This window comes from Oryctolagus cuniculus, chromosome 18 (assembly GCF_051225735.1).
Source record: "Oryctolagus cuniculus isolate XC-2025 breed Fujian yellow rabbit chromosome 18, ASM5122573v1, whole genome shotgun sequence".
In the NCBI taxonomy this organism is placed as follows: Eukaryota; Metazoa; Chordata; class Mammalia; order Lagomorpha; family Leporidae; genus Oryctolagus; species Oryctolagus cuniculus.
Genome location: NC_142884.1, coordinates 34377771 through 34390501, shown reverse-complemented (window position 1 = coordinate 34390501; position 12731 = coordinate 34377771).

The following is a 12731-nucleotide window of genomic DNA, read 5'->3' as shown; positions in this document are numbered from 1 at the left end:
TTGTTTTCTGCTGGCAAACGCTAATTGGTTCCACCTGGAGTCAATTCCTCCACACATTCGAGTTTTCTAGGAAGAAAGCTTCAGAAACCTGAGAAAACATGATATTTCTTTCTGTAAACATGACATTGGATACATTTGCCGAACAGGAAGATTGTGCTTTTCTCCAAAACCACTTTCACGGTCATTTTTGGTTAAATTTCACCCGAAATCCACAACAATTTGTCCAGACACTCCTGGATGAAAAGAACACTATCTGGTGATTTGTAGCTATCTCAATCCCAGATCTTGCTACAGCCTCTGTGTGTGTTTGTGTTTTCTGGATATTCTCTACGGACTTTAAGGTTTTGAATGCATTTGAGCAGGACCCTTTTTGTTTTCTGCTGGCAAACGCTAATTGGTTCCACCTGGAGTCAAATACTCCACACATTCGAGTTTTCTAGGAAGAAAGCTTCAGAAACCTGAGAATACATGATATTTCTTTCTGTAAACATGACATTGGATACATTTGCCGAACAGGAAGATTGTGCTTTTCTCCAAAACCACTATCATGGTCATTTTTGGGTAAATTTCACCCGAAATCCAGAACAATTTGTCCAGATACTCCTGGATGAAAACAAAACTATCTGGTGATTTGTAGCTATCTCAATCCCAGATCTTGCTACAGCCTCTGTGTGTGTTTGTGTTTTCTGGATATTCTCTATGGACTTTAAGGTTTGGAATGCATTTTAGCAGGACCCTTTTTGTTTTCTGCTGGCAAACGCTAATTGGTTCCACCTGGAGTCAAATCCTCCACACATTCGAGTTTTCTAGGAAGAAAGCTTCAGAAACCTGAGAAAACATGATATTTCTTTCTGTAAACATGACATTGGATACATTTGCCGAACAGGAAGATTGTGCTTTTCTCCAAAACCACTTTCACGGTGATTTTTGGTTAAATTTCACCCGAAATCCACAACAATTTGTCCAGATACTCCTGGATGAAAACAAAACTATCTGGTGATTTGTAGCTATCTCAATCCCAGATCTTGCTACAGCCTCTGTGTGTGTTTGTGTTTTCTGGATATTCTCTATGGACTTTAAAATTTTGAATTCATTTTAGCAGGACCCTTTTCGTTTTCTACTCGAAAACTCAAATTGGTTCTACCTGGAGTCAAATACTCCACACATTCGAATTTTCTAGGAAGAAAGCTTCAGAAACCTGAGAAAACATGATATTTCTTTCTGTAAACATGACATTGGATACATTTGCCGAACAGGAAGATTGTGCTTTTCTCCAAAACCACTTTCACGGTGATTTTTGGTTAAATTTCACTTCAAAACTACAACAATTTGTCCAGATACTCCTGGATGAAAACAAAACTTTCTGGTGATTTGTAGCTACGTCAATCCCAGATCTTGCTACAGCCTCTGTGTGTGTTTGTGTTTTCTGGATATTCTCTATGGACTTTAAGGTTTTGAATGCATTTGAGCAGGACCCTTTTTGTTTTCTGCTGGCAAACGCTAATTGGTTCCACCTGGAGTCAATTCCTCCACACATTCGAGTTTTCTAGGAAGAAAGCTTCAGAAACCTGAGAAAACATGATATTTCTTTCTGTAAACATGACATTGGATACCTTTGCCGAACAGGAAGATTGTGCTTTTCTCCAAAACTACTTTCACGGTCATTTTTGGTTAAATTTCACCCGAAATCCACAAAAATTTGTCCAGATACTCCTGGATGAAAACAAAACTATCTGGTGATTTGTAGCTATCTCAATCCCAGATCTTGCTACAGCCTCTGTGTGTGTTTGTGTATTCTGGATATTCTCTATGGACTTTAAGGTTTTGAATGCATTTGAGCAGGACCCTTTTTGTTTTCTGCTGGCAAACGCTAATTGGTTCCACCTGGAGTCAAACACTCCACACATTCGAGTTTGCTAGGAAGAAAGCTTCAGAAACCTGAGAAAACATGATATTTCTTTCTGTAAACATGACATTGGATACATTTGCCGAACAGGAAGATTGTGCTTTTCTCCAAAACCACTTTCACGGTGATTTTTGGTTAAATTTCACCGGAAATCCACAACAATTTGTCCAGATACTCCTGGATGAAAACAAAACTATCTGGTGATTTGTAGCTATCTCAATCCCAGATCTTGCTACAGCCTCTGTGTGTGTTTGTGTTTTCTGGATATTCTCTATGGACTTTAAGGTTTTGAATGCATTTGAGCAGGACCCTTTTTGTTTTCTGCTGGCAAACGCTAATTGGTTCCACCTGGAGTCAAACACTCCACCCATTCGAGTTTGCTAGGAAGAAAGCTTCAGAAACCTGAGAAAACATGATATTTCTTTCTGTAAACATGACATTGGATACATTTGCCGAACAGGAAGATTGTGCTTTTCTCCAAAACCACTTTCACGGTGATTTTTGGTTAAATTTCACCCGAAATCCAGAACAATTTGTCCAGATACTCCTGGATGAAAACAAAACTATCTGGTGATTTGTAGCTATCTCAATCCCAGATCTTGCTACAGCCTCTGTGTGTGTTTGTGTTTTCTGGATATTGTCTATGGACTTTAAGGTTTGGAATGCATTTTAGCAGGACCCTTTTTGTTTTCTGCTGGCAAACGCTAATTGGTTCCACCTGGAGTCAAACACTCCACACATTCGAGTTTTCTAGGAAGAAAGCTTCAGAAACCTGAGAAAACATGATATTTCTTTCTGTAAACATGACATTGGATACATTTGCCGAACAGGAAGATTGTGCTTTTCTCCAAAACCACTTTCACGGTGATTTTTTGGTTAAATTTCACTTCAAAACTACAACAATTTGTCCAGACACACCAGGATGAAAACAAAACTTTCTGGCCATTTATAGCTATGTCAATCCCATATCTTGCTACAGCCTCTGTGTGTGTTCTGTGTTTTCTGGACATTCTCTATGGACTTTAAGGTTTTGAATGCATTTTAGCAGGACCCTTTTTGTTTTCTGCTGGCAAACGCTAATTGGTTCCACCTGGAGTCAAACACTCCACACATTCGAGTTTGCTAGGAAGAAAGCTTCAGAAACCTGAGAAAACATGATATTTCTTTCTGTAAACATGACATTGGATACATTTGCCGAACAGGAAGATTGTGCTTTTCTCCAAAACCACTTTCACGGTGATTTTTGGTTAAATTTCACCCGAAATCCACAACAATTTGTCCAGACACTCCTGGATGAAAAGAACACTATCTGATGATTTGTAGCAATCTCATTCCCAGATCTTGCTACAGCCTCTGTGTGTGTTTGTGTTTTCTGGATATTCTCTATGGACTTTATGGTTTGGAATGCATTTGAACAGGACCCTTTTTGTTTTCTGCTGGCAAACGCTAATTGGTTCCACCTGGAGTCAAATCCTCCACACATTCGAGTTTTCTAGGAAGAAAGCTTCAGAAACCTGAGAAAACATGATATTTCTTTCTGTAAAGATGACATTGGATACATTTGTCGAACAGGAAGATTGTGCTTTTCTCCAAAATCACTTTCACGGTGATTTTTTGGTTAAATTTCACTTCAAAAATACAACAATTTGTCCAGACACACCTGGATGAAAACAAAATTTTCTGGCCATTTATAGCTATGTCAATCCCAAATCTTGCTACAGCCTCTGTGTGTGTTTGTGTTTTCTGGACATTCTCTATGGACTTTAAGGTTTTGAATGCATTTTAGCAGGACCCTTTTTGTTTTCTGCTGGCAAACGCTAATTGGTTCCACCTGGAGTCAAATCCTCCACACATTCGAGTTTTCTAGGAAGAAAGCTTCAGAAACCTGAGAAAACATGATATTTCTTTCTGTAAACATGACATTGGATACATTTGCTGAACAGGAAGATTGTGCTTTTCTCCAAAACCACTTTCACGGTGATTTTTGGTTAAATTTCACCCGAAATCCACAACAATTTGTCCAGATACTCCTGGATGAAAACAACACTATCTGGTGGTTTGTAGCTATCTCAATCCCAGATCTTGCTACAGCCTCTGTGTGTGTTTGTGTTTTCTGGATATTCTCTACGGACTTTAAGGTTTTGAATGCACTTTAGCAGGACCCTTTGTGTTTTCTGCTGGCAAACGCTAATTGGTTCCACCTGGAGTCAAATCCTCCACACATTCGAGCTTTCTAGGAAGAAAGCTTCAGAAACCTGAGAAAACATGATATTTCTTTCTGTAAACATGACATTGGATACATTTGCCGAACAGGAAGATTGTGCTTTTCTCCAAAACCACTTTCACGGTCATTTTTGGTTAAATTTCACCTGAAATCCACAACAATTTGTCCAGATACTCCTGGATGAAAACAAAACTATCTGGTGATTTGTAGCTATCTCAATCCCAGATCTTGCTACAGCCTCTGTGTGTGTTTGTGTTTTCTGGATATTCTCTATGGACTTTAAGGTTTTGAATGCATTTGAACAGGACCCTTTTTGTTTTCTGCTGGCAAACGCTAATTGGTTCCACCTGGAGTCAAATCCTCCACACATTCGAGTTTTCTAGGAAGAAAGCTTCAGAAACCTGAGAAAACATGATATTTCTTTCTGTAAACATGACATTGGATACATTTGCCGAACAGGAAGATTGTGCTTTTCTCCAAAACCACTTTCACGGTGATTTTTGGTTAAATTTCACCCGAAATCCACAACAATTTGTCCAGATACTCCTGGATGAAAACAAAACTATCTGGTGATTTGTAGCTATCTCAATCCCAGATCTTGCTACAGCCTCTGTGTGTGTTTGTGTTTTCTGGATATTCTCTATGGACTTTAAGGTTTTGAATGCATTTTAGCAGGACCCTTTTTGTTTTCTGCTGGCAAACGCTAATTGGTTCCACCTGGAGTCAAACACTCCACACATTCGAGTTTTCTAGGAAGAAAGCTTCAGAAACCTGAGAAAACATGATATTTCTTTCTGTAAACATGACATTGGATACATTTGCCGAACAGGAAGATTGTGCTTTTCTCCAAAACCACTTTCACGGTCATTTTTTGTTAAATTTCACCCGAAATCCACAACAATTTGTCCAGACATTCCTGGATGGAAAGAACACTATCTGGTGATTTGTAGCTATCTCAATCCCAGATCTTGCTACAGCCTCTGTGTGTGTTTGTGTTTTCTGGATATTCTCTATGGACTTTAAGGTTTTGAATGCATTTGAGCAGGACCCTTTTTGTTTTCTGCTGGCAAACGCTAATTGGTTCCACCTGGAGTCAAATCCTCCACACATTCGAGTTTTCTAGGAAGAAAGCTTCAGAAACCTGAGAAAACATGATATTTCTTTCTGTAAACATGACATTGGATACATTTGCCGAACAGGAAGATTGTGCTTTTCTCCAAAACCACTTTCACGGTCATTTTTTGGTTAAATTTCACTTCAAAACTACAACAATTTGTCCAGACACACCTGGATGAAAACAAAACTTTCTGGCCATTTATAGCTATGTCAACTCCGGATCTTTCTACAGCCTCTGTGTGTGTTTGTGTTTTCTGGATATTCTCTATGGACTTTAAGGTTTTGAATGCATTTTAGCAGGACCCTTTTTGTTTTCTGCTGGCAAACGCTAATTGGTTCCACCTGGAGTCAAATCCTCCACACATTCGAGTTTTCTAGGAAGAAAGCTTCAGAAACCTGAGAAAACATGATATTTCTTTCTGTAAACATGACATTGGATACATTTGCCGAACAGGAAGATTGTGCTTTTCTCCTAAACCACTTTCACGGTGATTTTTGGTTAAATTGCACCCGAAATCCACAACAATTTGTCCAGATACTCCTGGATGAAAACAAAACTATCTGGTGATTTGTAGCTATCTCAATCCCAGATCTTGCTACAGCCTCTGTGTGTGTTTGTGTTTTCTGGATATTCTCTATGGACTTTAAGGTTTGGAATGCATTTGAGCAGGACCCTTTTTGTTTTCTGCTGGCAAACGCTAATTGGTTCCACCTGGAGTCAAATCCTCCACACATTCGAGTTTTCTAGGAAGAAAGCTTCAGAAACCTGAGAAAACATGATATTTCTTTCTGTAAACATGACATTGGATACATTTGCCGAACAGGAAGATTGTGCTTTTCTCCAAAACCACTTTCACGGTCATTTTTGGTTAAATTTCACCCGAAATCCACAACAATTTGTCCAGATACTCCTGGATGAAAACAAAACTATCTGGTGATTTGTAGATATCTCAATCCCAGATCTTGCTACAGCCTCTGTGTGTTTGTGTTTTCTGGATATTCTCTATGGACTTTAAGGTTTTGAATGCATTTTAGCAGGACCCTTTTTGTTTTCTGCTGGCAAACGCTAATTGGTTCCACCTGGAGTCAAATCCTCCACACATTCGAGTTTTCTAGGAAGAAAGCTTCAGAAACCTGAGAAAACATGATATTTCTTTCTGTAAACATGACATTGGATACATTTGCCGAACAGGAAGATTGTGCTTTTCTCCAAAACCACTTTCACGGTGATTTTTGGTTAAATTTCACCCGAAATCCACAACAATTTGTCCAGATACTCCTGGATGAAAACAAAACTATCTGGTGATTTGTAGCTATCTCAATCCCAGATCTTGCTACAGCCTCTGTGTGTGTTTGTGTTTTCTGGATATTTTCTATGGACTTTAAGGTTTGGAATGCATTTTAGCAGGACCCTTTTTGTTTTCTGCTGGCAAACGCTAATTGGTTCCACCTGGAGTCAAATCCTCCACACATTCGAGTTTTCTAGGAAGAAAGCTTCAGAAACCTGAGAAAACATGATATTTCTTTCTGTAAACATGACATTGGATACATTTGCCGAACAGGAAGATTGTGCTTTTCTCCAAAACCACTTTCACGGTCATTTTTGGTTAAATTTCACTTCAAAACTACAACAATTTGTCCAGACACACCTGGATGAAAACAAAACTATCTGGAAATTTATAGCTATCTCAATCCCAGATCTTGCTACAGCCTCTGTGTGTGTTTTTGTTTTCTGTACGTTCTCTATGGACTTTAAGGTTTTGAATGCATTTGAGCAGGACCCTTTTTGTTTTCTGCTGGCAAACGCTAATTGGTTCCACCTGGAGTCAAATCCTCCACACATTCGAGTTTGCTAGGAAGAAAGCTTCAGAAACCTGAGAAAACATGATATTTCTTTCTGTAAACATGACATTGGATACATTTGCCGAACAGGAAGATTGTGCTTTTCTCCAAAACCACTTTCACGGTGATTTTTGGTTAAATTTCACCCGAAATCCACAACAATTTGTCCAGATACTCCTGGATGAAAACAAAACTATCTGGTGATTTGTAGCTATCTCAATCCCAGATCTTGCTACAGCCTCTGTGTGTGTTTGTGTTTTCTGGATATTTTCTATGGACTTTAAGGTTTGGAATGCATTTTAGCAGGACCCTTTTTGTTTTCTGCTGGCAAACGCTAATTGGTTCCACCTGGAGTCAAATCCTCCACACATTCGAGTTTTCTAGGAAGAAAGCTTCAGAAACCTGAGAAAACATGATATTTCTTTCTGTAAACATGACATTGGATACATTTGCCGAACAGGAAGATTGTGCTTTTCTCCAAAACCACTTTCACGGTCATTTTTGGTTAAATTTCACTTCAAAACTACAACAATTTGTCCAGACACACCTGGATGAAAACAAAACTATCTGGAAATTTATAGCTATCTCAATCCCAGAACTTGCTACAGCCTCTGTGTGTGTTTGTGTTTTCTGTACGTTCTCTATGGACTTTAAGGTTTTGAATGCATTTGAGCAGGACCCTTTTTGTTTTCTGCTGGCAAACGCTAATTGGTTCCACCTGGAGTCAAATCCTCCACACATTCGAGTTTTCTAGGAAGAAAGCTTCAGAAACCTGAGAAAACATGATATTTCTTTCTGTAAACATGACATTGGATACATTTGCCGAACAGGAAGATTGTGCTTTTCTCCAAAACCACTTTCACGGTGATTTTTGGTTAAATTTCACCCGAAATCCACAACAATTTGTCCAGATACTCCTGGATGAAAACAAAACTATCTGGTGATTTGTAGCTATCTCAATCCCAGATCTTGCTACAGCCTCTGTGTGTGTTTGTGTTTTCTGGATATTCTCTATGGACTTTAAGGTTTTGAATGCATTTTAGCAGGACCCTTTTTGTTTTCTGCTGGCAAACGCTAATTGGTTCCACCTGGAGTCAAACACTCCACACATTCGAGTTTTCTAGGAAGAAAGCTTCAGAAAACTGAGAAAACATGATATTTCTTTCTGTAAACATGACATTGGATACATTTGCCGAACAGGAAGATTGTGCTTTTCTCCAAAACCACTTTCACGGTGATTTTTGGTTAAATTTCACCCGAAATCCACAACAATTTGTCCAGATACTCCTGGATGAAAACAAAACTATCTGGTGATTTGTAGCTATCTCAATCCCAGATCTTGCTACAGCCTCTGTGTGTGTTTGTGTTTTCTGGATATTTTCTATGGACTTTAAGGTTTGGAATGCATTTTAGCAGGACCCTTTTTGTTTTCTGCTGGCAAACGCTAATTGGTTCCACCTGGAGTCAAATCCTCCACACATTCGAGTTTTCTAGGAAGAAAGCTTCAGAAACCTGAGAAAACATGATATTTCTTTCTGTAAACATGACATTGGATACATTTGCCGAACAGGAAGATTGTGCTTTTCTCCAAAACCACTTTCACGGTCATTTTTGGTTAAATTTCACTTCAAAACTACAACAATTTGTCCAGACACACCTGGATGAAAACAAAACTATCTGGAAATTTATAGCTATCTCAATCCCAGATCTTGCTACAGCCTCTGTGTGTGTTTGTGTTTTCTGTACGTTCTCTATGGACTTTAAGGTTTTGAATGCATTTGAGCAGGACCCTTTTTGTTTTCTGCTGGCAAACGCTAATTGGTTCCATCTGGAGTCAAATCCTCCACACATTCGAGTTTTCTAGGAAGAAAGCTTCAGAAACCTGAGAAAACATGATATTTCTTTCTGTAAACATGACATTGGATACATTTGCCGAACAGGAAGATTGTGCTTTTCTCCAAAACCACTTTCACGGTGATTTTTGGTTAAATTTCACCCGAAATCCACAACAATTTGTCCAGATACTCCTGGATGAAAACAAAACTATCTGGTGATTTGTAGCTATCTCAATCCCAGATCTTGCTACAGCCTCTGTGTGTTTGTGTTTTCTGGATATTCTCTATGGACTTTAAGGTTTTGAATGCATTTTAGCAGGACCCTTTTTGTTTTCTGCTGGCAAACGCTAATTGGTTCCACCTGGAGTCAAATCCTCCACACATTCGAGTTTTCTAGGAAGAAAGCTTCAGAAACCTGAGAAAACATGATATTTCTTTCTGTAAACATGACATTGGATACATTTGCCGAACAGGAACATTGTGCTTTTCTCCAAAACCACTTTCACGGTCATTTTTGGTTAAATTTCACCCGAAATCCACAACAATTTGTCCAGATACTCCTGGATGAAAACAAAACTATCTGGTGATTTGTAGCTATCTCAATCCCAGATCTTGCTACAGCCTCTGTGTGTGTTTGTGTTTTCTGGATATTCTCTATGGACTTTAAGGTTTGGAATGCATTTTAGCAGGACCCTTTTTGTTTTCTGCTGGCAAACGCTAATTGGTTCCACCTGGAGTCAAACACTCCACACATTCCAGTTTGCTAGGAAGAAAGCTTCAGAAACCTGAGAAAACATGATATTTCTTTCTGTAAACATGACATTGGATACATTTGCCGAACAGGAAGATTGTGCTTTTCTCCAAAACCACTTTCACGAAGATTTTTGGTTAAATTTCACCCGAAATCCACAACAATTTGTTCAGATACTCCTGGATGAAAACAACACTATCTGGTGATTTGTAGCTATCTCAATCCCAGATCTTGCTACAGCCTCTGTGTGTGTTTGTGTTTTCTGGATATTTTCTATGGACTTTAAGGTTTTGAATGCATTTGAGCAGGACCCTTTTTGTTTTCTGCTGGCAAACGCTAATTGGTTCCACCTGGAGTGAAACACTCCACACATTCGAGTTTTCTAGGAAGAAAGCTTCAGAAAACTGAGAAAACATGATATTTCTTTCTGTAAACATGACATTGGATACATTTGCCGAACAGGAAGATTGTGCTTTTCTCCAAAACCACTTTCACGGTGATTTTTGGTTAAATTTCACCCGAAATCCACAACAATTTGTCCAGATACTCCTGGATGAAAACAAAACTATCTGGTGATTTGTAGATATCTCAATCCCAGATCTTGCTACAGCCTCTGTGTGTGTTTGTGTTTGCTGGATATTCTCTATGGACTTTAAGGTTTTGAATGCATTTTAGCAGGACCCTTTTTGTTTTCTGCTGGCAAACGCTAATTGGTTCCACCTGGAGTCAAATCCTCCACACATTCGAGTTTTCTAGGAAGAAAGCTTCAGAAACCTGAGAAAACATGATATTTCTTTCTGTAAACATGACATTGGATACATTTGCCGAACAGGAAGATTGTGCTTTTCTCCAAAACCACTTTCACGGTGATTTTTGGTTAAATTTCACCCGAAATCCACAACAATTTGTCCAGATACTCCTGGATGAAAACAAAACTATCTGGTGATTTGTAGCTATCTCAATCCCAGATCTTGCTACAGCCTCTGTGTGTTTGTGTTTTCTGGATATTCTCTATGGACTTTAAGGTTTTGAATGCATTTGAGCAGGACCCTTTTTGTTTTCTGCTGGCAAACGCTAATTGGTTCCACCTGGAGTCAAATCCTCCACACATTCGAGTTTTCTAGGAAGAAAGCTTCAGAAACCTGAGAAAACATGATATTTCTTTCTGTAAACATGACATTGGATACATTTGCCGAACAGGAAGATTGTGCTTTTCTCCAAAACCACTTTCACGGTGATTTTTGGTTAAATTTCACCCGAAATCCACAACAATTTGTCCAGATACTCCTGGATGAAAACAAAACTATCTGGTGATTTGTAGCTATCTCAATCCCAGATCTTGCTACAGCCTCTGTGTGTGTTTGTGTTTTCTGGATATTCTCTATGGACTTTAAGGTTTTGAATGCATTTGAGCAGGACCCTTTTTGTTTTCTGCTGGCAAACGCTAATTGGTTCCACCTGGAGTCAAACACTCCACACATTCGAGTTTGATAGGAAGAAAGCTTCAGAAACCTGAGAAAACATGATATTTCTTTCTGTAAACATGACATTGGATACATTTGTCGAACAGGAAGATTGTGCTTTTCTCCAAAACCACTTTCACGAAGATTTTTGGTTAAATTTCACCCGAAATCCACAACAATTTGTTCAGATACTCCTGGATGAAAACAACACTATCTGGTGATTTGTAGCTATCTCAATCCCAGATCTTGCTACAGCCTCTGTGTGTGTTTGTGTTTTCTGGATATTCTCTATGGACTTTAAGGTTTTGAATGCATTTGAGCAGGACCCTTTTTGTTTTCTGCTGGCAAACGCTAATTGGTTCCACCTGGAGTCAAACACTCCACACATTCGAGTTTTCTAGGAAGAAAGCTTCAGAAAACTGAGAAAACATGATATTTCTTTCTGTAAACATGACATTGGATACATTTGCCGAACAGGAAGATTGTGCTTTTCTCCAAAACCACTTTCACGGTGATTTTTGGTTAAATTTCACCCGAAATCCACAACAATTTGTCCAGATACTCCTGGATGAAAACAAAACTATCTGGTGATTTGTAGCTATCTCAATCCCAGATCTTGCTACAGCCTCTGTGTGTGTTTGTGTTTTCTGGATATTTTCTATGGACTTTAAGGTTTGGAATGCATTTTAGCAGGACCCTTTTTGTTTTCTGCTGGCAAACGCTAATTGGTTCCACCTGGAGTCAAATCCTCCACACATTCGAGTTTTCTAGGAAGAAAGCTTCAGAAACCTGAGAAAACATGATATTTCTTTCTGTAAACATGACATTGGATACATTTGCCGAACAGGAAGATTGTGCTTTTCTCCAAAACCACTTTCACGGTCATTTTTGGTTAAATTTCACCCGAAATCCACAACAATTTGTCCAGATACTCCTGGATGAAAACAAAACTATCTGGTGATTTGTAGATATCTCAATCCCAGATCTTGCTACAGCCTCTGTGTGTTTGTGTTTTCTGGATATTCTCTATGGACTTTAAGGTTTTGAATGCATTTTAGCAGGACCCTTTTTGTTTTCTGCTGGCAAACGCTAATTGGTTCCACCTGGAGTCAAATCCTCCACACATTCGAGTTTTCTAGGAAGAAAGCTTCAGAAACCTGAGAAAACATGATATTTCTTTCTGTAAACATGACATTGGATACATTTGCCGAACAGGAAGATTGTGCTTTTCTCCAAAACCACTTTCACGGTGATTTTTGGTTAAATTTCACCCGAAATCCACAACAATTTGTCCAGATACTCCTGGATGAAAACAAAACTATCTGGTGATTTGTAGCTATCTCAATCCCAGATCTTGCTACAGCCTCTGTGTGTGTTTGTGTTTTCTGGATATTCTCTATGGACTTTAAGGTTTTGAATGCATTTGAGCAGGACCCTTTTTGTTTTCTGCTGGCAAACGCTAATTGGTTCCACCTGGAGTCAAACACTCCACACATTCGAGTTTGATAGGAAGAAAGCTTCAGAAACCTGAGAAAACATGATATTTCTTTCTGTAAACATGACATTGGATACATTTGTCGAACAGGAAGATTGT